Source organism: Urocampus carinirostris, chromosome 1, assembly GCF_059441175.1.
Source record: "Urocampus carinirostris isolate Australia breed hairy pipefish chromosome 1, RoL_Ucar_1.0, whole genome shotgun sequence".
Taxonomy (NCBI): Eukaryota; Metazoa; Chordata; class Actinopteri; order Syngnathiformes; family Syngnathidae; genus Urocampus; species Urocampus carinirostris.
Genome location: NC_142349.1, coordinates 72,833,753 through 72,856,904, shown reverse-complemented (window position 1 = coordinate 72,856,904; position 23,152 = coordinate 72,833,753). Strand labels below are relative to the sequence as shown.

Sequence of the window (23,152 nt, the reverse complement as noted above, 5' to 3'; positions counted from 1 at the left end):
AGTGGCTAGGATCCAGCACTTTCACTGCTGTGGCCTGGGTTCGATTCCAGGTCAGGAAAACTGTTACACGCAGATAGAAAATTCCTCTTGAGGAATTGGAAAGAAAATTGAAAGATGTTCCTTTTTCTAGAATGGGTTTTCCGACAGTCAACTTTTTTCCTGTTCATTCCCTGATGGACTAGTGGCTAGGATCCAGCACTCTCACTGCTGTGGCCCGGGTTCGATTCCCGGTCAGGTCTATTATAATAGACGGAAAGACAGAAAATTCTTATTGGAGAAAGCATTGAAAGAGGTTCCTTTTTCTAGAATGGGTTTTCCGACAGTCAACTTTTTTTCTAGTAAAGTCCTTGGTGGTCTAGTGGCTAGGATCCAGCACTTTCACTGCTGTGGCCTGGGTTCGATTCCAGGTCAGGTCTATTATTATAGACGGAAAGACAGAAAATTCTTATTGGAGAAAGCATTGAAAGAGGTTCCTTTTATAGAATGGATTTGACGACAGTCAACTTTTTTTCTAGTAAAGTCCTTGGTGGTCTAGTGGCTAGGATTCAGCACTTTCACTGCTGTGGCCTGGGTTCGATTCCAGGTCAGGGAAACTGTTACACGCAGATAGAAAATTCCTCTTGAGGAATTGGAATGAACATTGAAAGAGGTTCCTTTTTCTAGAATGGGTTTTCCGACAGTCAACTTTTTTTCTAGTAAAGTCCTTGGTGGTCTAGTGGCTAGGATCCAGCACTCTCACTGCTGTGGCCCGGGTTCGATTCCCGGTCAGGTCTATTATAATAGACGGAAAGACAGAAATTTTTTTATCGGAGAAAGCATTGAAAGAGGTTCCTTTTATAAAATGGATTTGACGACAGTCAACTTTTTTCTAGTAAAGTCCTTGGTGGTCTAGTGGCTAGGATCCAGCACTCTCACTGCTGTGGCCCGGGTTTGATTCCCGGTCAGGGAAACTATGACAGACAGACAGACGGACGGACGGACGGACGGACGGACGGACGGACGGACGGACGGACGGACGGACGGACGGACGGACGGACGGACGGACGGACGGACGGACGGACGGACGGACGGACGGACGGACGGACGGACGGACGGACGGACGGACGGACGGACGGACGGACGGACGGACGGACGGACGGACGGACGGACAGACAGACAGACAGACAATTCTTATTGGAGAAAGCATTGAAAGAGGTTCTTTTTATAGAATGGATTTGACGACAGTCAACTTTTTTTCTAGTAAAGTCCTTGGTGGTCTAGTGGCTAAGATCCAGCACTTTCACTGCTGTGGCCCGGGTTCGATTCCAGGTCAGGGAAACTGTTACACGCAGATAGAAAATTCCTCTTGAGGAATTGGAAAGAAAATTGAAAGATGTTCCTTTTTCTAGAATGGGTTTTCCGACAGTCAACTTTTTTCCTGTTCATTCCCTGATGGACTAGTGGCTAGGATCCAGCACTCTCACTGCTGTGGCCCGGGTTCGATTGCCGGTCAGGTCTATTATAATAGTCGGAAAGACAGAAAATTCTTATTGGAGAAAGCATTGAAAGAGGTTCCTTTTATAGAATGGATTTGACGACAGTCAACTTTTTTTCTAGTAAAGTCCTTGGTGGTCTAGTGGCTAGGATCCAGCACTCTCACTGCTGTGGCCCGGGTTCGATTCCCGGTCAGGGAAACTATGACAGACAGACAGACAGACAGACAGACAGACAGACAATTCCTCTTGAGGAATTGGAAAGATGTTCCTTTTTCTAGAATGGGTTTTCCGACAGTCAACTTTTTTTCTAGTAAAGTCCTTGGTGGTCTAGTGGCTAGGATCCAGCACTCTCACTGCTGTGGCCCGGGTTCGATTCCCGGTCAGGTCTATTATAATAGACGGAAAGACAGAAAATTCTTATTGGAGAAAGCATTGAAAGAGGTTCCTTTTATAGAATGGATTTGACGACAGTCAACTTTTTTTCTAGTAAAGTCCTTGGTGGTCTAGTGGCTAGGATCCAGCACTTTCACTGCTGTGGCCTGGGTTCGATTCCAGGTCAGGAAAACTGTTACACGCAGATAGAAAATTCCTCTTGAGGAATTGGAAAGAAAATTGAAAGATGTTCCTTTTTCTAGAATGGGTTTTCCGACGGACGGACGGACGGACGGACGGACGGACGGACGGACGGACGGACGGACGGACGGACGGACGGACGGACGGACGGACGGACGGACGGACGGACGGACGGACGGACGGACGGACGGACGGACGGACGGACGGACGGACGGACGGACGGACGGACGGACGGACGGACGGACGGACGGACGGACGGACGGACGGACGGACGGACGGACGGACGGACGGACGGACGGACGGACGGACGGACGGACAGACAGACAATTCTTATTGGAGAAAGCATTGAAAGAGGTTCCTTTTATAGAATGGATTTGACGACAGTCAACTTTTTTTCTAGTAAAGTCCTTGGTGGTCTAGTGGCTAGGATCCAGCACTTTCACTGCTGTGGCCTGGGTTCGATTCCAGGTCAGGAAAACTGTTACACGCAGATAGAAAATTCCTCTTGAGGAATTGGAAAGAAAATTGAAAGATGTTCCTTTTTCTAGAATGGGTTTTCCGACAGTCAACTTTTTTCCTGTTCATTCCCTGATGGACTAGTGGCTAGGATCCAGCACTCTCACTGCTGTGGCCCGGGTTCGATTCCCGGTCAGGTCTATTATAATAGACGGAAAGACAGAAATTTTTTTATCGGAGAAAGCATTGAAAGAGGTTCCTTTTATAAAATGGATTTGACGACAGTCAACTTTTTTCTAGTAAAGTCCTTGGTGGTCTAGTGGCTAGGATCCAGCACTCTCACTGCTGTGGCCCGGGTTTGATTCCCGGTCAGGGAAACTATGACAGACAGACAGACAGACAGACAGACAGACAGACAGACAGACAGACAGACAGACAGACAGACAGACAGACAGACAGACAGACAGACAGACAGACAGACAGACAGACAGACAGACAGACAGACAGACAGACAGACAGACAGACAGACAGACAGACAGACAGACAGACAGACAGACAGACAGACAGACAGACAGACAGACAGACAGACAGACAGACAGACAGACAGACAGACAGACAGACAGACAGACAGACAGACAGACAGACAGACAGACAGACAGACAGACAGACAGACAGACAGACAGACAGACAGACAGACAGACAGACAGACAGACAGACAGACAGACAGACAGACAGACAGACAGACAGACAGACAGACAGACAGACAGACAGACAGACAGACAGACAGACAGACAGACAGACAGACAGACAGACAGACAGACAGACAGACAGACAGACAATTCTTATTGGAGAAAGCATTGAAAGAGGTTCCTTTTATAGAATGGATTTGACGACAGTCAACTTTTTTCCTAGTAAAGTCCTTGGTGGTCTAGTGGCTAGGATCCAGCACTTTCACTGCTGTGGCCTGGGTTCGATTCCAGGTCAGGAAAACTGTTACACGCAGATAGAAAATTCCTCTTGAGGAATTGGAAAGAAAATTGAAAGATGTTCCTTTTTCTAGAATGGGTTTTCCGACAGTCAACTTTTTTCCTGTTCATTCCCTGATGGACTAGTGGCTAGGATCCAGCACTCTCACTGCTGTGGCCCGGGTTCGATTCCCGGTCAGGTCTATTATAATAGACGGAAAGACAGAAAATTCTTATTGGAGAAAGCATTGAAAGAGGTTCCTTTTTCTAGAATGGGTTTTCCGACAGTCAACTTTTTTTCTAGTAAAGTCCTTGGTGGTCTAGTGGCTAGGATCCAGCACTTTCACTGCTGTGGCCTGGGTTCGATTCCAGGTCAGGTCTATTATTATAGACGGAAAGACAGAAAATTCTTATTGGAGAAAGCATTGAAAGAGGTTCCTTTTATAGAATGGATTTGACGACAGTCAACTTTTTTTCTAGTAAAGTCCTTGGTGGTCTAGTGGCTAGGATTCAGCACTTTCACTGCTGTGGCCTGGGTTCGATTCCAGGTCAGGGAAACTGTTACACGCAGATAGAAAATTCCTCTTGAGGAATTGGAATGAACATTGAAAGAGGTTCCTTTTTCTAGAATGGGTTTTCCGACAGTCAACTTTTTTTCTAGTAAAGTCCTTGGTGGTCTAGTGGCTAGGATCCAGCACTCTCACTGCTGTGGCCCGGGTTCGATTCCCGGTCAGGTCTATTATAATAGACGGAAAGACAGAATTTTTTTTATCGGAGAAAGCATTGAAAGAGGTTCCTTTTATAAAATGGATTTGACGACAGTCAACTTTTTTCTAGTAAAGTCCTTGGTGGTCTAGTGGCTAGGATCCAGCACTCTCACTGCTGTGGCCCGGGTTTGATTCCCGGTCAGGGAAACTATGACAGACAGACGGACGGACGGACGGACGGACGGACGGACGGACGGACGGACGGACGGACGGACGGACGGACGGACGGACGGACGGACGGACGGACGGACGGACGGACGGACGGACGGACGGACGGACGGACGGACGGACGGACGGACGGACGGACGGACGGACGGACGGACGGACGGACGGACGGACGGACGGACAGACAGACAGACAGACAGACAATTCTTATTGGAGAAAGCATTGAAAGAGGTTCCTTTTATAGAATGGATTTGACGACAGTCAACTTTTTTTCTAGTAAAGTCCTTGGTGGTCTAGTGGCTAGGATCCAGCACTTTCACTGCTGTGGCCTGGGTTCGATTCCAGGTCAGGAAAACTGTTACACGCAGATAGAAAATTCCTCTTGAGGAATTGGAAAGAAAATTGAAAGATGTTCCTTTTTCTAGAATGGGTTTTCCGACAGTCAACTTTTTTCCTGTTCATTCCCTGATGGACTAGTGGCTAGGATCCAGCACTCTCACTGCTGTGGCCCGGGTTCGATTCCCGGTCAGGTCTATTATAATAGACGGAAAGACAGAAATTTTTTTATCGGAGAAAGCATTGAAAGAGGTTCCTTTTATAAAATGGATTTGACGACAGTCAACTTTTTTCTAGTAAAGTCCTTGGTGGTCTAGTGGCTAGGATCCAGCACTCTCACTGCTGTGGCCCGGGTTTGATTCCCGGTCAGGGAAACTATGACAGACAGACAGACAGACAGACAGACAGACAGACAGACAGACAGACAGACAGACAGACAGACAGACAGACAGACAGACAGACAGACAGACAGACAGACAGACAGACAGACAGACAGACAGACAGACAGACAGACAGACAGACAGACAGACAGACAGACAGACAGACAGACAGACAGACAGACAGACAGACAGACAGACAGACAGACAGACAGACAGACAGACAGACAGACAGACAGACAGACAGACAGACAGACAGACAGACAGACAGACAGACAGACAGACAGACAGACAGACAGACAGACAGACAGACAATTCTTATTGGAGAAAGCATTGAAAGAGGTTCCTTTTATAGAATGGATTTGACGACAGTCAACTTTTTTTCTAGTAAAGTCCTTGGTGGTCTAGTGGCTAGGATCCAGCACTTTCACTGCTGTGGCCTGGGTTCGATTCCAGGTCAGGAAAACTGTTACACGCAGATAGAAAATTCCTCTTGAGGAATTGGAAAGAAAATTGAAAGATGTTCCTTTTTCTAGAATGGGTTTTCCGACAGTCAACTTTTTTCCTGTTCATTCCCTGATGGACTAGTGGCTAGGATCCAGCACTCTCACTGCTGTGGCCCGGGTTCGATTCCCGGTCAGGTCTATTATAATAGACGGAAAGACAGAAAATTCTTATTGGAGAAAGCATTGAAAGAGGTTCCTTTTTCTAGAATGGGTTTTCCGACAGTCAACTTTTTTTCTAGTAAAGTCCTTGGTGGTCTAGTGGCTAGGATCCAGCACTTTCACTGCTGTGGCCTGGGTTCGATTCCAGGTCAGGTCTATTATTATAGACGGAAAGACAGAAAATTCTTATTGGAGAAAGCATTGAAAGAGGTTCCTTTTATAGAATGGATTTGACGACAGTCAACTTTTTTTCTAGTAAAGTCCTTGGTGGTCTAGTGGCTAGGATTCAGCACTTTCACTGCTGTGGCCTGGGTTCGATTCCAGGTCAGGGAAACTGTTACACGCAGATAGAAAATTCCTCTTGAGGAATTGGAATGAACATTGAAAGAGGTTCCTTTTTCTAGAATGGGTTTTCCGACAGTCAACTTTTTTTCTAGTAAAGTCCTTGGTGGTCTAGTGGCTAGGATCCAGCACTCTCACTGCTGTGGCCCGGGTTCGATTCCCGGTCAGGTCTATTATAATAGACGGAAAGACAGAAATTTTTTTATCGGAGAAAGCATTGAAAGAGGTTCCTTTTATAAAATGGATTTGACGACAGTCAACTTTTTTCTAGTAAAGTCCTTGGTGGTCTAGTGGCTAGGATCCAGCACTCTCACTGCTGTGGCCCGGGTTTGATTCCCGGTCAGGGAAACTATGACAGACAGACAGACAGACAGACAGACAGACAGACAGACAGACAGACAGACAGACAGACAGACAGACAGACAGACAGACAGACAGACAGACAGACAGACAGACAGACAGACAGACAGACAGACAGACAGACAGACAGACAGACAGACAGACAGACAGACAGACAGACAGACAGACAGACAGACAGACAGACAGACAGACAGACAGACAGACAGACAGACAGACAGACAGACAGACAGACAGACAGACAGACAGACAGACAGACAGACAGACAGACAGACAGACAGACAGACAGACAGACAGACAGACAGACAGACAGACAGACAGACAGACAGACAGACAGACAGACAGACAGACAGACAGACAGACAGACAGACAGACAGACAGACAGACAGACAGACAGACAGACAGACAGACAGACAGACAGACAGACAGACAGACAGACAGACAGACAGACAGACAGACAGACAGACAGACAGACAGACAGACAGACAGACAGACAGACAGACAGACAGACAGACAGACAGACAGACAGACAGACAGACAATTCTTATTGGAGAAAGCATTGAAAGAGGTTCCTTTTATAGAATGGATTTGACGACAGTCAACTTTTTTTCTAGTAAAGTCCTTGGTGGTCTAGTGGCTAGGATCCAGCACTTTCACTGCTGTGGCCATTCCAGGTCAGGAAAACTGTTACACGCAGATAGAAAATTCCTCTTGAGGAATTGGAAAGAAAATTGAAAGATGTTCCTTTTTCTAGAATGGGTTTTCCGACAGTCAACTTTTTTCCTGTTCATTCCCTGATGGACTAGTGGCTAGGATCCAGCACTCTCACTGCTGTGGCCCGGGTTCGATTCCCGGTCAGGTCTATTATAATAGACGGAAAGACAGAAAATTCTTATTGGAGAAAGCATTGAAAGAGGTTCCTTTTTCTAGAATGGGTTTTCCGACAGTCAACTTTTTTTCTAGTAAAGTCCTTGGTGGTCTAGTGGCTAGGATCCAGCACTTTCACTGCTGTGGCCTGGGTTCGATTCCAGGTCAGGTCTATTATTATAGACGGAAAGACAGAAAATTCTTATTGGAGAAAGCATTGAAAGAGGTTCCTTTTATAGAATGGATTTGACGACAGTCAACTTTTTTTCTAGTAAAGTCCTTGGTGGTCTAGTGGCTAGGATTCAGCACTTTCACTGCTGTGGCCTGGGTTCGATTCCAGGTCAGGGAAACTGTTACACGCAGATAGAAAATTCCTCTTGAGGAATTGGAATGAACATTGAAAGAGGTTCCTTTTTCTAGAATGGGTTTTCCGACAGTCAACTTTTTTTCTAGTAAAGTCCTTGGTGGTCTAGTGGCTAGGATCCAGCACTCTCACTGCTGTGGCCCGGGTTCGATTCCCGGTCAGGTCTATTATAATAGACGGAAAGACAGAAATTTTTTTATCGGAGAAAGCATTGAAAGAGGTTCCTTTTATAAAATGGATTTGACGACAGTCAACTTTTTTCTAGTAAAGTCCTTGGTGGTCTAGTGGCTAGGATCCAGCACTCTCACTGCTGTGGCCCGGGTTTGATTCCCGGTCAGGGAAACTATGACAGACAGACAGACGGACGGACGGACGGACGGACGGACGGACGGACGGACGGACGGACGGACGGACGGACGGACGGACGGACGGACGGACGGACGGACGGACGGACGGACGGACGGACGGACGGACGGACGGACGGACGGACGGACGGACGGACGGACGGACGGACGGACGGACGGACGGACGGACGGACAGACAGACAGACAATTCTTATTGGAGAAAGCATTGAAAGAGGTTCTTTTTATAGAATGGATTTGACGACAGTCAACTTTTTTTCTAGTAAAGTCCTTGGTGGTCTAGTGGCTAAGATCCAGCACTTTCACTGCTGTGGCCCGGGTTCGATTCCAGGTCAGGGAAACTGTTACACGCAGATAGAAAATTCCTCTTGAGGAATTGGAAAGAAAATTGAAAGATGTTCCTTTTTCTAGAATGGGTTTTCCGACAGTCAACTTTTTTCCTGTTCATTCCCTGATGGACTAGTGGCTAGGATCCAGCACTCTCACTGCTGTGGCCCGGGTTCGATTGCCGGTCAGGTCTATTATAATAGTCGGAAAGACAGAAAATTCTTATTGGAGAAAGCATTGAAAGAGGTTCCTTTTATAGAATGGATTTGACGACAGTCAACTTTTTTTCTAGTAAAGTCCTTGGTGGTCTAGTGGCTAGGATCCAGCACTCTCACTGCTGTGGCCCGGGTTCGATTCCCGGTCAGGGAAACTATGACAGACAGACAGACAGACAGACAGACAGACAGACAATTCCTCTTGAGGAATTGGAAAGATGTTCCTTTTTCTAGAATGGGTTTTCCGACAGTCAACTTTTTTTCTAGTAAAGTCCTTGGTGGTCTAGTGGCTAGGATCCAGCACTCTCACTGCTGTGGCCCGGGTTCGATTCCCGGTCAGGTCTATTATAATAGACGGAAAGACAGAAAATTCTTATTGGAGAAAGCATTGAAAGAGGTTCCTTTTATAGAATGGATTTGACGACAGTCAACTTTTTTTCTAGTAAAGTCCTTGGTGGTCTAGTGGCTAGGATCCAGCACTTTCACTGCTGTGGCCTGGGTTCGATTCCAGGTCAGGAAAACTGTTACACGCAGATAGAAAATTCCTCTTGAGGAATTGGAAAGAAAATTGAAAGATGTTCCTTTTTCTAGAATGGGTTTTCCGACGGACGGACGGACGGACGGACGGACGGACGGACGGACGGACGGACGGACGGACGGACGGACGGACGGACGGACGGACGGACGGACGGACGGACGGACGGACGGACGGACGGACGGACGGACGGACGGACGGACGGACGGACGGACGGACGGACGGACGGACGGACGGACGGACGGACGGACGGACGGACGGACAGACAGACAGACAGACAATTCTTATTGGAGAAAGCATTGAAAGAGGTTCCTTTTATAGAATGGATTTGACGACAGTCAACTTTTTTTCTAGTAAAGTCCTTGGTGGTCTAGTGGCTAGGATCCAGCACTTTCACTGCTGTGGCCTGGGTTCGATTCCAGGTCAGGAAAACTGTTACACGCAGATAGAAAATTCCTCTTGAGGAATTGGAAAGAAAATTGAAAGATGTTCCTTTTTCTAGAATGGGTTTTCCGACAGTCAACTTTTTTCCTGTTCATTCCCTGATGGACTAGTGGCTAGGATCCAGCACTCTCACTGCTGTGGCCCGGGTTCGATTCCCGGTCAGGTCTATTATAATAGACGGAAAGACAGAAATTTTTTTATCGGAGAAAGCATTGAAAGAGGTTCCTTTTATAAAATGGATTTGACGACAGTCAACTTTTTTCTAGTAAAGTCCTTGGTGGTCTAGTGGCTAGGATCCAGCACTCTCACTGCTGTGGCCCGGGTTTGATTCCCGGTCAGGGAAACTATGACAGACAGACAGACAGACAGACAGACAGACAGACAGACAGACAGACAGACAGACAGACAGACAGACAGACAGACAGACAGACAGACAGACAGACAGACAGACAGACAGACAGACAGACAGACAGACAGACAGACAGACAGACAGACAGACAGACAGACAGACAGACAGACAGACAGACAGACAGACAGACAGACAGACAGACAGACAGACAGACAGACAGACAGACAGACAGACAGACAGACAGACAGACAGACAGACAGACAGACAGACAGACAGACAGACAGACAGACAGACAGACAGACAGACAGACAGACAGACAGACAGACAGACAGACAGACAGACAGACAGACAGACAATTCTTATTGGAGAAAGCATTGAAAGAGGTTCCTTTTATAGAATGGATTTGACGACAGTCAACTTTTTTCCTAGTAAAGTCCTTGGTGGTCTAGTGGCTAGGATCCAGCACTTTCACTGCTGTGGCCTGGGTTCGATTCCAGGTCAGGAAAACTGTTACACGCAGATAGAAAATTCCTCTTGAGGAATTGGAAAGAAAATTGAAAGATGTTCCTTTTTCTAGAATGGGTTTTCCGACAGTCAACTTTTTTCCTGTTCATTCCCTGATGGACTAGTGGCTAGGATCCAGCACTCTCACTGCTGTGGCCCGGGTTCGATTCCCGGTCAGGTCTATTATAATAGACGGAAAGACAGAAAATTCTTATTGGAGAAAGCATTGAAAGAGGTTCCTTTTTCTAGAATGGGTTTTCCGACAGTCAACTTTTTTTCTAGTAAAGTCCTTGGTGGTCTAGTGGCTAGGATCCAGCACTTTCACTGCTGTGGCCTGGGTTCGATTCCAGGTCAGGTCTATTATTATAGACGGAAAGACAGAAAATTCTTATTGGAGAAAGCATTGAAAGAGGTTCCTTTTATAGAATGGATTTGACGACAGTCAACTTTTTTTCTAGTAAAGTCCTTGGTGGTCTAGTGGCTAGGATTCAGCACTTTCACTGCTGTGGCCTGGGTTCGATTCCAGGTCAGGGAAACTGTTACACGCAGATAGAAAATTCCTCTTGAGGAATTGGAATGAACATTGAAAGAGGTTCCTTTTTCTAGAATGGGTTTTCCGACAGTCAACTTTTTTTCTAGTAAAGTCCTTGGTGGTCTAGTGGCTAGGATCCAGCACTCTCACTGCTGTGGCCCGGGTTCGATTCCCGGTCAGGTCTATTATAATAGACGGAAAGACAGAATTTTTTTTATCGGAGAAAGCATTGAAAGAGGTTCCTTTTATAAAATGGATTTGACGACAGTCAACTTTTTTCTAGTAAAGTCCTTGGTGGTCTAGTGGCTAGGATCCAGCACTCTCACTGCTGTGGCCCGGGTTTGATTCCCGGTCAGGGAAACTATGACAGACAGACAGACAGACGGACGGACGGACGGACGGACGGACGGACGGACGGACGGACGGACGGACGGACGGACGGACGGACGGACGGACGGACGGACGGACGGACGGACGGACGGACGGACGGACGGACGGACGGACGGACGGACGGACGGACGGACGGACGGACGGACGGACGGACGGACGGACGGACGGACGGACGGACGGACGGACGGACGGACGGACGGACGGACGGACGGACGGACGGACGGACGGACGGACGGACGGACGGACGGACGGACGGACGGACAGACAGACAGACAGACAATTCTTATTGGAGAAAGCATTGAAAGAGGTTCCTTTTATAGAATGGATTTGACGACAGTCAACTTTTTTTCTAGTAAAGTCCTTGGTGGTCTAGTGGCTAGGATCCAGCACTTTCACTGCTGTGGCCTGGGTTCGATTCCAGGTCAGGAAAACTGTTACACGCAGATAGAAAATTCCTCTTGAGGAATTGGAAAGAAAATTGAAAGATGTTCCTTTTTCTAGAATGGGTTTTCCGACAGTCAACTTTTTTCCTGTTCATTCCCTGATGGACTAGTGGCTAGGATCCAGCACTCTCACTGCTGTGGCCCGGGTTCGATTCCCGGTCAGGTCTATTATAATAGACGGAAAGACAGAAATTTTTTTATCGGAGAAAGCATTGAAAGAGGTTCCTTTTATAAAATGGATTTGACGACAGTCAACTTTTTTCTAGTAAAGTCCTTGGTGGTCTAGTGGCTAGGATCCAGCACTCTCACTGCTGTGGCCCGGGTTTGATTCCCGGTCAGGGAAACTATGACAGACAGACAGACAGACAGACAGACAGACAGACAGACAGACAGACAGACAGACAGACAGACAGACAGACAGACAGACAGACAGACAGACAGACAGACAGACAGACAGACAGACAGACAGACAGACAGACAGACAGACAGACAGACAGACAGACAGACAGACAATTCTTATTGGAGAAAGCATTGAAAGAGGTTCCTTTTATAAAATGGATTTGACGACAGTCAACTTTTTTCTAGTAAAGTCCTTGGTGGTCTAGTGGCTAGGATCCAGCACTCTCACTGCTGTGGCCCGGGTTTGATTCCCGGTCAGGGAAACTATGACAGACAGACGGACGGACGGACGGACGGACGGACGGACGGACGGACGGACGGACGGACGGACGGACGGACGGACGGACGGACGGACGGACGGACGGACGGACGGACGGACGGACGGACGGACGGACGGACGGACGGACGGACGGACGGACGGACGGACGGACGGACGGACGGACGGACGGACAGACAGACAATTCTTATTGGAGAAAGCATTGAAAGAGGTTCTTTTTATAGAATGGATTTGACGACAGTCAACTTTTTTTCTAGTAAAGTCCTTGGTGGTCTAGTGGCTAAGATCCAGCACTTTCACTGCTGTGGCCCGGGTTCGATTCCAGGTCAGGGAAACTGTTACACGCAGATAGAAAATTCCTCTTGAGGAATTGGAAAGAAAATTGAAAGATGTTCCTTTTTCTAGAATGGGTTTTCCGACAGTCAACTTTTTTCCTGTTCATTCCCTGATGGACTAGTGGCTAGGATCCAGCACTCTCACTGCTGTGGCCCGGGTTCGATTGCCGGTCAGGTCTATTATAATAGTCGGAAAGACAGAAAATTCTTATTGGAGAAAGCATTGAAAGAGGTTCCTTTTATAGAATGGATTTGACGACAGTCAACTTTTTTTCTAGTAAAGTCCTTGGTGGTCTAGTGGCTAGGATCCAGCACTCTCACTGCTGTGGCCCGGGTTCGATTCCCGGTCAGGGAAACTATGACAGACAGACAGACAGACAGACAGACAGACAGACAATTCCTCTTGAGGAATTGGAAAGATGTTCCTTTTTCTAGAATGGGTTTTCCGACAGTCAACTTTTTTTCTAGTAAAGTCCTTGGTGGTCTAGTGGCTAGGATCCAGCACTCTCACTGCTGTGGCCCGGGTTCGATTCCCGGTCAGGTCTATTATAATAGACGGAAAGACAGAAAATTCTTATTGGAGAAAGCATTGAAAGAGGTTCCTTTTATAGAATGGATTTGACGACAGTCAACTTTTTTTCTAGTAAAGTCCTTGGTGGTCTAGTGGCTAGGATCCAGCACTTTCACTGCTGTGGCCTGGGTTCGATTCCAGGTCAGGAAAACTGTTACACGCAGATAGAAAATTCCTCTTGAGGAATTGGAAAGAAAATTGAAAGATGTTCCTTTTTCTAGAATGGGTTTTCCGACGGACGGACGGACGGACGGACGGACGGACGGACGGACGGACGGACGGACGGACGGACGGACGGACGGACGGACGGACGGACGGACGGACGGACGGACGGACGGACGGACGGACGGACGGACGGACGGACGGACGGACGGACGGACGGACGGACGGACGGACGGACGGACGGACGGACGGACGGACGGACGGACGGACGGACGGACGGACGGACGGACGGACGGACGGACGGACGGACGGACGGACGGACGGACGGACGGACGGACGGACGGACGGACGGACGGACGGACGGACGGACGGACAATTCTTATTGGAGAAAGCATTGAAAGAGGTTCCTTTTATAGAATGGATTTGACGACAGTCAACTTTTTTTCTAGTAAAGTCCTTGGTGGTCTAGTGGCTAGGATCCAGCACTTTCACTGCTGTGGCCTGGGTTCGATTCCAGGTCAGGAAAACTGTTACACGCAGATAGAAAATTCCTCTTGAGGAATTGGAAAGAAAATTGAAAGATGTTCCTTTTTCTAGAATGGGTTTTCCGACAGTCAACTTTTTTCCTGTTCATTCCCTGATGGACTAGTGGCTAGGATCCAGCACTCTCACTGCTGTGGCCCGGGTTCGATTCCCGGTCAGGTCTATTATAATAGACGGAAAGACAGAAAATTCTTATTGGAGAAAGCATTGAAAGAGGTTCCTTTTTCTAGAATGGGTTTTCCGACAGTCAACTTTTTTTCTAGTAAAGTCCTTGGTGGTCTAGTGGCTAGGATCCAGCACTTTCACTGCTGTGGCCTGGGTTCGATTCCAGGTCAGGTCTATTATTATAGACGGAAAGACAGAAAATTCTTATTGGAGAAAGCATTGAAAGAGGTTCCTTTTATAGAATGGATTTGACGACAGTCAACTTTTTTTCTAGTAAAGTCCTTGGTGGTCTAGTGGCTAGGATTCAGCACTTTCACTGCTGTGGCCTGGGTTCGATTCCAGGTCAGGGAAACTGTTACACGCAGATAGAAAATTCCTCTTGAGGAATTGGAATGAACATTGAAAGAGGTTCCTTTTTCTAGAATGGGTTTTCCGACAGTCAACTTTTTTTCTAGTAAAGTCCTTGGTGGTCTAGTGGCTAGGATCCAGCACTCTCACTGCTGTGGCCCGGGTTCGATTCCCGGTCAGGTCTATTATAATAGACGGAAAGACAGAAATTTTTTTATCGGAGAAAGCATTGAAAGAGGTTCCTTTTATAAAATGGATTTGACGACAGTCAACTTTTTTCTAGTAAAGTCCTTGGTGGTCTAGTGGCTAGGATCCAGCACTCTCACTGCTGTGGCCCGGGTTTGATTCCCGGTCAGGGAAACTATGACAGACAGACAGACAGACAGACAGACAGACAGACAGACAGACAGACAGACAGACAGACAGACAGACAGACAGACAGACAGACAGACAGACAGACAGACAGACAGACAGACAGACAGACAGACAGACAGACAGACAGACAGACAGACAGACAGACAGACAGACAGACAGACAGACAGACAGACAGACAGACAGACAGACAGACAGACAGACAGACAGACAGACAGACAGACAGACAGACAGACAGACAGACAGACAGACAGACAGACAGACAGACAGACAGACAGACAGACAGACAGACAGACAGACAGACAGACAGACAGACAGACAGACAGACAGACAGACAGACAGACAGACAGACAGACAGACAGACAGACAGACAGACAGACAGACAGACAGACAGACAGACAGACAGACAGACAGACAGACAGACAGACAGACAGACAGACAGACAGACAGACAGACAGACAGACAGACAGACAGACAGACAGACAGACAGACAGACAGACAGACAGACAGACAGACAGACAGACAGACAGACAGACAGACAGACAGACAGACAGACAGACAGACAGACAGACAGACAGACAGACAGACAGACAGACAGACAGACAGACAGACAGACAGACAGACAGACAGACAGACAGACAGACAGACAGACAGACAGACAGACAGACAGACAGACAGACAGACAGACAGACAGACAGACAGACAGACAGACAGACAGACAGACAGACAGACAGACAGACAGACAGACAGACAGACAGACAGACAGACAGACAGACAGACAGACAGACAGACAGACAGACAGACAGACAGACAGACAGACAGACAGACAGACAGACAGACAGACAGACAGACAGACAGACAGACAGACAGACAGACAGACAGACAGACAGACAGACAGACAGACAGACAGACAGACAGACAGACAGACAGACAGACAGACAGACAGACAGACAGACAGACAGACAGACAGACAGACAGACAGACAGACAGACAGACAGACAGACAGACAGACAGACAGACAGACAGACAGACAGACAGACAGACAGACAGACAGACAGACAGACAGACAGACAGACAGACAGACAGACAGACAGACAGACAGACAGACAGACAGACAGACAGACAGACAGACAGACAGACAGACAGACAGACAGACAGACAGACAGACAGACAGACAGACAGACAGACAGACAGACAGACAGACAGACAGACAGACAGACAGACAGACAGACAGACAGACAGACAATTCTTATTGGAGAAAGCATTGAAAGAGGTTCCTTTTATAGAATGGATTTGACGACAGTCAACTTTTTTTCTAGTAAAGTCCTTGGTGGTCTAGTGGCTAGGATCCAGCACTTTCACTGCTGTGGCCTGGGTTCGATTCCAGGTCAGGAAAACTGTTACACGCAGATAGAAAATTCCTCTTGAGGAATTGGAAAGAAAATTGAAAGATGTTCCTTTTTCTAGAATGATTGGAAAGAAAATTGAAAGATGTTCCATGGACTAGTGGCTAGGATCCAGCACTCTCACTGCTGTGGCCCGGGTTCGATTCCCGGTCAGGTCTATTATAATAGACGGAAAGACAGAAAATTCTTATTGGAGAAAGCATTGAAAGAGGTTCCTTTTTCTAGAATGGGTTTTCCGACAGTCAACTTTTTTTCTAGTAAAGTCCTTGGTGGTCTAGTGGCTAGGATCCAGCACTTTCACTGCTGTGGCCTGGGTTCGATTCCAGGTCAGGTCTATTATTATAGACGGAAAGACAGAAAATTCTTATTGGAGAAAGCATTGAAAGAGGTTCCTTTTATAGAATGGATTTGACGACAGTCAACTTTTTTTCTAGTAAAGTCCTTGGTGGTCTAGTGGCTAGGATTCAGCACTTTCACTGCTGTGGCCTGGGTTCGATTCCAGGTCAGGGAAACTGTTACACGCAGATAGAAAATTCCTCTTGAGGAATTGGAATGAACATTGAAAGAGGTTCCTTTTTCTAGAATGGGTTTTCCGACAGTCAACTTTTTTTCTAGTAAAGTCCTTGGTGGTCTAGTGGCTAGGATCCAGCACTCTCACTGCTGTGGCCCGGGTTCGATTCCCGGTCAGGTCTATTATAATAGACGGAAAGACAGAAATTTTTTTATCGGAGAAAGCATTGAAAGAGGTTCCTTTTATAAAATGGATTTGACGACAGTCAACTTTTTTCTAGTAAAGTCCTTGGTGGTCTAGTGGCTAGGATCCAGCACTCTCACTGCTGTGGCCCGGGTTTGATTCCCGGTCAGGGAAACTATGACAGACAGACAGACGGACGGACGGACGGACGGACGGACGGACGGACGGACGGACGGACGGACGGACGGACGGACGGACGGACGGACGGACGGACGGACGGACGGACGGACGGACGGACGGACGGACGGACGGACGGACGGACGGACGGACGGACGGACAGACAGACAGACAGACAATTCTTATTGGAGAAAGCATTGAAAGAGGTTCTTTTTATAGAATGGATTTGACGACAGTCAACTTTTTTTCTAGTAAAGTCCTTGGTGGTCTAGTGGCTAAGATCCAGCACTTTCACTGCTGTGGCCCGGGTTCGATTCCAGGTCAGGGAAACTGTTACACGCAGATAGAAAATTCCTCTTGAGGAATTGGAAAGAAAATTGAAAGATGTTCCTTTTTCTAGAATGGGTTTTCCGACAGTCAACTTTTTTCCTGTTCATTCCCTGATGGACTAGTGGCTAGGATCCAGCACTCTCACTGCTGTGGCCCGGGTTCGATTGCCGGTCAGGTCTATTATAATAGTCGGAAAGACAGAAAATTCTTATTGGAGAAAGCATTGAAAGAGGTTCCTTTTATAGAATGGATTTGACGACAGTCAACTTTTTTTCTAGTAAAGTCCTTGGTGGTCTAGTGGCTAGGATCCAGCACTCTCACTGCTGTGGCCCGGGTTCGATTCCCGGTCAGGGAAACTATGACAGACAGACAGACAGACAGACAGACAGACAGACAATTCCTCTTGAGGAATTGGAAAGATGTTCCTTTTTCTAGAATGGGTTTTCCGACAGTCAACTTTTTTTCTAGTAAAGTCCTTGGTGGTCTAGTGGCTAGGATCCAGCACTCTCACTGCTGTGGCCCGGGTTCGATTCCCGGTCAGGTCTATTATAATAGACGGAAAGACAGAAAATTCTTATTGGAGAAAGCATTGAAAGAGGTTCCTTTTATAGATTGGATTTGACGACAGTCAACTTTTTTTCTAGTAAAGTCCTTGGTGGTCTAGTGGCTAGGATCCAGCACTTTCACTGCTGTGGCCTGGGTTCGATTCCAGGTCAGGAAAACTGTTACACGCAGATAGAAAATTCCTCTTGAGGAATTGGAAAAAATTCCTCTTGAGGAATTGGAAAGAAAATTGAAAGATGTTCCTTTTTCTAGAATGGGTTTTCCGACGGACGGACGGACGGACGGACGGACGGACGGACGGACGGACGGACGGACGGACGGACGGACGGACGGACGGACGGACGGACGGACGGACGGACGGACGGACGGACGGACGGACGGACGGACGGACGGACGGACGGACGGACGGACGGACGGACGGACGGACGGACGGACGGACGGACGGACGGACGGACGGACGGACGGACGGACGGACGGACGGACGGACGGACGGACGGACGGACGGACGGACGGACGGACGGACGGACGGACGGACGGACGGACAGACAGACAATTCTTATTGGAGAAAGCATTGAAAGAGGTTCCTTTTATAGAATGGATTTGACGACAGTCAACTTTTTTTCTAGTAAAGTCCTTGGTGGTCTAGTGGCTAGGATCCAGCACTTTCACTGCTGTGGCCTGGGTTCGATTCCAGGTCAGGAAAACTGTTACACGCAGATAGAAAATTCCTCTTGAGGAATTGGAAAGAAAATTGAAAGATGTTCCTTTTTCTAGAATGGGTTTTCCGACAGTCAACTTTTTTCCTGTTCATTCCCTGATGGACTAGTGGCTAGGATCCAGCACTCTCACTGCTGTGGCCCGGGTTCGATTCCCGGTCAGGTCTATTATAATAGACGGAAAGACAGAAATTTTTTTATCGGAGAAAGCATTGAAAGAGGTTCCTTTTATAAAATGGATTTGACGACAGTCAACTTTTTTCTAGTAAAGTCCTTGGTGGTCTAGTGGCTAGGATCCAGCACTCTCACTGCTGTGGCCCGGGTTTGATTCCCGGTCAGGGAAACTATGACAGACAGACAGACAGACAGACAGACAGACAGACAGACAGACAGACAGACAGACAGACAGACAGACAGACAGACAGACAGACAGACAGACAGACAGACAGACAGACAGACAGACAGACAGACAGACAGACAGACAGACAGACAGACAGACAGACAGACAGACAGACAGACAGACAGACAGACAGACAGACAGACAGACAGACAGACAGACAGACAGACAGACAGACAGACAGACAGACAGACAGACAGACAGACAGACAGACAGACAGACAGACAGACAGACAGACAGACAGACAGACAGACAGACAGACAGACAGACAGACAGACAGACAGACAGACAGACAGACAGACAGACAGACAGACAGACAGACAGACAGACAATTCTTATTGGAGAAAGCATTGAAAGAGGTTCCTTTTATAGAATGGATTTGACGACAGTCAACTTTTTTCCTAGTAAAGTCCTTGGTGGTCTAGTGGCTAGGATCCAGCACTTTCACTGCTGTGGCCTGGGTTCGATTCCAGGTCAGGAAAACTGTTACACGCAGATAGAAAATTCCTCTTGAGGAATTGGAAAGAAAATTGAAAGATGTTCCTTTTTCTAGAATGGGTTTTCCGACAGTCAACTTTTTTCCTGTTCATTCCCTGATGGACTAGTGGCTAGGATCCAGCACTCTCACTGCTGTGGCCCGGGTTCGATTCCCGGTCAGGTCTATTATAATAGACGGAAAGACAGAAAATTCTTATTGGAGAAAGCATTGAAAGAGGTTCCTTTTTCTAGAATGGGTTTTCCGACAGTCAACTTTTTTTCTAGTAAAGTCCTTGGTGGTCTAGTGGCTAGGATCCAGCACTTTCACTGCTGTGGCCTGGGTTCGATTCCAGGTCAGGTCTATTATTATAGACGGAAAGACAGAAAATTCTTATTGGAGAAAGCATTGAAAGAGGTTCCTTTTATAGAATGGATTTGACGACAGTCAACTTTTTTTCTAGTAAAGTCCTTGGTGGTCTAGTGGCTAGGATTCAGCACTTTCACTGCTGTGGCCTGGGTTCGATTCCAGGTCAGGGAAACTGTTACACGCAGATAGAAAATTCCTCTTGAGGAATTGGAATGAACATTGAAAGAGGTTCCTTTTTCTAGAATGGGTTTTCCGACAGTCAACTTTTTTTCTAGTAAAGTCCTTGGTGGTCTAGTGGCTAGGATCCAGCACTCTCACTGCTGTGGCCCGGGTTCGATTCCCGGTCAGGTCTATTATAATAGACGGAAAGACAGAATTTTTTTTATCGGAGAAAGCATTGAAAGAGGTTCCTTTTATAAAATGGATTTGACGACAGTCAACTTTTTTCTAGTAAAGTCCTTGGTGGTCTAGTGGCTAGGATCCAGCACTCTCACTGCTGTGGCCCGGGTTTGATTCCCGGTCAGGGAAACTATGACAGACAGACAGACAGACGGACGGACGGACGGACGGACGGACGGACGGACGGACGGACGGACGGACGGACGGACGGACGGACGGACGGACGGACGGACGGACGGACGGACGGACGGACGGACGGACGGACGGACGGACGGACGGACGGACGGACGGACGGACGGACGGACGGACGGACGGACGGACGGACGGACGGACGGACGGACGGACGGACGGACGGACGGACGGACGGACGGACGGACGGACAGACAGACAGACAGACAGACAATTCTTATTGGAGAAAGCATTGAAAGAGGTTCCTTTTATAGAATGGATTTGACGACAGTCAACTTTTTTTCTAGTAAAGTCCTTGGTGGTCTAGTGGCTAGGATCCAGCACTTTCACTGCTGTGGCCTGGGTTCGATTCCAGGTCAGGAAAACTGTTACACGCAGATAGAAAATTCCTCTTGAGGAATTGGAAAGAAAATTGAAAGATGTTCCTTTTTCTAGAATGGGTTTTCCGACAGTCAACTTTTTTCCTGTTCATTCCCTGATGGACTAGTGGCTAGGATCCAGCACTCTCACTGCTGTGGCCCGGGTTCGATTCCCGGTCAGGTCTATTATAATAGACGGAAAGACAGAAATTTTTTTATCGGAGAAAGCATTGAAAGAGGTTCCTTTTATAAAATGGATTTGACGACAGTCAACTTTTTTCTAGTAAAGTCCTTGGTGGTCTAGTGGCTAGGATCCAGCACTCTCACTGCTGTGGCCCGGGTTTGATTCCCGGTCAGGGAAACTATGACAGACAGACAGACAGACAGACAGACAGACAGACAGACAGACAGACAGACAGACAGACAGACAGACAGACAGACAGACAGACAGACAGACAGACAGACAGACAGACAGACAGACAGACAGACAGACAGACAGACAGACAGACAGACAGACAGACAGACAGACAGACAGACAGACAGACAGACAGACAGACAGACAGACAGACAGACAGACAGACAGACAGACAGACAGACAGACAGACAGACAGACAGACAGACAGACAGACAGACAGACAGACAGACAGACAGACAGACAGACAGACAGACAGACAGACAGACAGACAGACAGACAGACAGACAGACAGACAGACAGACAGACAGACAGACAGACAGACAGACAGACAGACAGACAGACAGACAGACAGACAGACAGACAGACAGACAGACAGACAGACAGACAGACAGACAGACAGACAGACAGACAGACAGACAGACAGACAGACAGACAGACAGACAGACAGACAGACAGACAGACAGACAGACAGACAGACAGACAGACAGACAGACAGACAGACAGACAGACAGACAGACAGACAGACAGACAGACAGACAGACAGACAGACAGACAGACAGACAGACAGACAGACAGACAGACAGACAGACAGACAGACAGACAGACAGACAGACAGACAGACAGACAGACAGACAGACAGACAGACAGACAGACAGACAGACAGACAGACAGACAGACAGACAGACAGACAGACAGACAGACAGACAGACAGACAGACAGACAGACAGACAGACAGACAGACAGACAGACAGACAGACAGACAGACAGACAGACAGACAGACAGACAGACAGACAGACAGACAGACAGACAGACAGACAGACAGACAGACAGACAGACAGACAGACAGACAGACAGACAGACAGACAGACAGACAGACAGACAGACAGACAGACAGACAGACAGACAGACAGACAGACAGACAGACAGACAGACAGACAGACAGACAGACAGACAGACAGACAGACAGACAGACAGACAGACAGACAGACAGACAGACAGACAGACAGACAGACAGACAGACAGACAGACAGACAGACAGACAGACAGACAGACAGACAGACAGACAGACAGACAGACAGACAGACAGACAGACAGACAGACAGACAGACAGACAGACAGACAGACAGACAGACAGACAGACAGACAGACAGACAGACAGACAGACAGACAGACAGACAGACAGACAGACAGACAGACAGACAGACAGACAGACAGACAGACAGACAGACAGACAGACAGACAGACAGACAGACAGACAGACAGACAGACAGACAGACAGACAGACAGACAGACAGACAGACAGACAGACAGACAGACAGACAGACAGACAGACAGACAGACAGACAGACAGACAGACAGACAGACAGACAGACAGACAGACAGACAGACAGACAGACAGACAGACAGACAGACAGACAGACAGACAGACAGACAGACAGACAGACAGACAGACAGACAGACAGACAGACAGACAGACAATTCTTATTGGAGAAAGCATTGAAAGAGGTTCCTTTTATAGAATGGATTTGACGACAGTCAACTTTTTTTCTAGTAAAGTCCTTGGTGGTCTAGTGGCTAGGATCCAGCACTTTCACTGCTGTGGCCTGGGTTCGATTCCAGGTCAGGAAAACTGTTACACGCAGATAGAAAATTCCTCTTGAGGAATTGGAAAGAAAATT

The 23,152-nt window shown here is 47.6% G+C and overlaps 4 non-coding genes across 4 annotated transcripts; all 4 read left to right on the top strand.

Annotated features, from left to right (window-relative positions):
- The first annotated feature begins 1,601 nt into the window (after positions 1 to 1,601).
- Positions 1,602 to 1,673, top strand: trnae-cuc (transfer RNA glutamic acid (anticodon CUC)). Its single transcript has one exon. It is a non-coding gene; the product is annotated as a tRNA-Glu (tRNA).
- Positions 1,674 to 8,695: 7,022 nt separating this feature from the next.
- Positions 8,696 to 8,767, top strand: trnae-cuc (transfer RNA glutamic acid (anticodon CUC)). The gene has a single exon. It is a non-coding gene; the product is annotated as a tRNA-Glu (tRNA).
- Positions 8,768 to 13,104: 4,337 nt separating this feature from the next.
- On the top strand, positions 13,105 to 13,176 carry trnae-cuc (transfer RNA glutamic acid (anticodon CUC)). Its single transcript has one exon. It is a non-coding gene; the product is annotated as a tRNA-Glu (tRNA).
- Positions 13,177 to 17,872: 4,696 nt separating this feature from the next.
- On the top strand, positions 17,873 to 17,944 carry trnae-cuc (transfer RNA glutamic acid (anticodon CUC)). Its single transcript has one exon. It is a non-coding gene; the product is annotated as a tRNA-Glu (tRNA).
- The last annotated feature ends 5,208 nt before the right edge of the window (positions 17,945 to 23,152 follow it).